Genomic DNA, 3480 nt, shown 5'->3' on the forward strand with positions numbered 1-3480 from the left:
ATTTGATAGTAAATACGCAAATAAGTACATATATCCGATTTTAGATTATCTTTATTTTCAACCTAAAAAACACCCGATGTGGAATACTATGGTAGAAGCTATGTTCTTTCCAGGAAAGGGTTATGGGAAGTTATATATAAATAATTTGAGGATTGAAGCAAAGTTGTTGGTAAACTGTCTGTATAATGTGATTCCAAGGAGAGGTGATATGGTGGAAGTTCTTTATCTTGAGGTGCCCATTTTATACACCTTGGTTCATCGAAAACCTCTCATTCTATTCCGATACTTGGTACTCAACAATGTGTGGATATGTAGAAATAGTGTAGGAAGAAAGATAATATCACATTTCCGACTTATTACGGCACTGTTGAATTTGTTTGGATCCATCTGTAATGAAGATGTGGTAGCACCTAGAAAGCATAAGCCATTTGATTTGAAGAAGTTGGGTGTGGAAGTATAAGGAATTTGAGCGATATCATAAGTTGAAGAGTGAAGGCCAAAGATGAAGGTTGACGTGAGACCATTGATGTCAGGCGAGACAGATGAGCCAAATAGTGGTGATGAAGCAATCGAAAGTGGGCATGATGACTATCAAGATAACCCGAGTGAGCATGTGGCAATGAAGACAGGGGGCTGGCTCTTCTTATCCAAGGATGGCAACATTTGATTACGAGGAGAAGTCGTTTTATCTAAATTGGGCCCATCAAGGTAATATGCACGATGTTGTGCTAAATACTAGACCACCTAAGTTTTATCCGTGTTGTGAAACTACTCAAGTGTTGTTTGATCATTAGGCATTCATGGGGTAAAGTATGGAAAGGGCCGAGAAGCAGAGGTTTGATTGACATGAGTTGTGGAACCGTACACATGTCTACGTCGTTCAGCAAGAAATTAATCACCAATATGAGGATGACAAGATGAGGCGGATGCATGATGCATGGCATGCAGGGCATGTTGATACATCGTTTGTCGTCTCGGTGTTTGGTTAATGTATTTTGGAATTAGTTCAATGTATAAGGATATTTTGGTCATTATATGTAAGGCTCATTTGTTAATGTGGTAATAACAAAATGAGGTTGCGTGTTTTGTTCCTCATTCGTTAAGGATGTTTAATGAATGAAGGGTAACGTACGGATGTCATTCGATATGGTTGTATAGCGAATGACATAACCAATGGCATGTTTATTCATTAGGAATATCTAACGAATGAGTCGTCACCTATTTATATCCCCTGTAAGTTCCTCTAATAAACAGAGATCTTATTTTATACGTTTTAGCCTCGTCATTCTATCCAAATACTCTCTCAACACACACACTACATCTAGTAGACCTAATTGTATTACAAAACAATCATATCACCGACTAGATCTTAATCGTTGAATCTCGTAATGGATTCTCAAGTGGTATGAGATCTTGGCATCTGATTGATTGTGTTTTGAACTCAAATTAGATACAATCCATTAGTGTTCTTAGACTTAACTATAAACGGATTTGAATGAATTTGATTTCAGAATTTACAAACCTAAAATCATTCAATTAGAGATCATAATGATGATAATTGATAGTGATTTGGATATAGGTTTGTTCGGAATGATATATTATTAATCTGGACTGAGTTATTTGTATTGATTTTTTTAATTTGATTGAATTTGGACTTAGCGGGTAAGTATTTATTTAAGCGTATTAAATTTGACTTTTGGATTCAAAATTGATGAGGATTTTGACTGAACTGAGTTTGAAATTGGTTCAGAATGATTTGGTCTAGGGATTGCGAGTTGTATGATTGAGTTTTGGATTGGTTTCGTGAGGTTTGACTTATTTTAGTAAGTGGTTGGTGGATTCTGGAATCTTGATTTGAGATGAACTCATTCGTTAATTTCTTGGCGAATTATGAGCTCATGTGTTATTTGATTTGAATTCATTCGTTAGACAGTTAATAGGTTGTTATAACCGTTTTAACAATCCATTCGTCACTGTTCACTCATTCGTTACCTAATTCCTTATTCGTTATCTGTTCATTTGTTACCTTATTTGTTACCTAATCATTCATTCATCATATCTCATTCGTCATACAACAACTATTACCTCATTCGTTAATCTTCATTCATGTCATTACCTATTCTGGTTCATTCGTTAGACCAGAAATTACTCATTCTTTACCATAATCTTTACAAATTTTCAATTTTCACCCTTTAAATTTCCAATTTAACATATTAAAACCTTGAACTTTTTTATCATGGCAAACTATTATGCTTTGGCATCTCAGAATGCGATATGCACAGATGTTAAACTATGAAACTGAGATTTGTTCTTATATCAAATGCCTGGGGCTTAATAATCTCCGTGAATTTTCAAAATGGTATTTAAGGTTTAAAGATCATTTGGGAGCAGTTCATCTTAAATGTATACAAAGCTTAGAGTACGCTTATGTGCCATTGACGGTTGAGTCTCCTGGTACTGGTCGGATAGAAAGCTAATAACTCAAATGACAACAAAGGAAAGAAAAGCATATGAAATAGAAACAAAAGCCTATTCCACCTTGACAATAGCTTTACCTGAGCACATCTTTCATCAATTTAATCATCTTAAACAAGCTACTCCATTGTATCAACATTTAAAATCAAGAAGCATGGGTAATACACAAGACAGAAAAAAGTCAATGCCGAAGTTTCAATTCAAAAACTTCAATCTCATGCTTGGAGAAACTGTTGGAGAATTATTGATAAAGTTTTGTCATTAGATGGCTGAGCTAACCAGATTTCACATGAACCAAGATGAAAGTGATAAAATTGATACCTTGAGGAATGTTCCTCCAAATTCATAGTCTACTTATCTTATGGTTCTCATTGAAAATGGGCAGTTCAAAAATGAAATGCTTACTGCTATGGATTTTGTGCAAAAGTTGGAAAAAAGAGAGTTTGAATTAAAGTTTCAAGGTTCATCGAAAGGTAATCAAGATCCAACATTGTATGATGGGGCAGTTCTTGTTAATAAAAGTGCATCTGTTCCAATTACTGCCTTTTATTCTCAATCAAATCAAGAGATTCCTCAAGAAGCTGTTTTTGAACCTTATGTATCTTCAGTTTATCTGGTGCTAGTATTGGTTCAATTCCACAAGTCATACCACCTAATGTAAACTTAAAGGATGTAGAAAAACATTTTGCCTTAACGGGAGCATTTATGACTTCCTATGAACAACCGGTTGTAATCAAGAGGCAAATTGTGATATGAATGATGAAGATTATGATCAGATTGATGCTGATTATCTTGACTTGATGGACCTAAAGTGGAACATGGCTATGATAGTCAGGAAGATCAAAAATTTCATGGAAAGAACACGGAAAGATTTACCAGCTATGAGTAAAAGATTGGGTTTGACAAGTTGAAAGTTAAATTTTATAATTGTCAAGATTTTGGCCACTTTGCCAAAGAGTGTGATAAACCACAAAAACAATATCTGCCTGGTCAAAGAACTCAAGA

Source organism: Bidens hawaiensis, unplaced genomic scaffold, assembly GCF_021521415.1.
Source record: "Bidens hawaiensis isolate Kalapana, Puna unplaced genomic scaffold, B.hawaiensis_p1.1 tig00043993_1, whole genome shotgun sequence".
Taxonomy (NCBI): Eukaryota; Viridiplantae; Streptophyta; class Magnoliopsida; order Asterales; family Asteraceae; genus Bidens; species Bidens hawaiensis.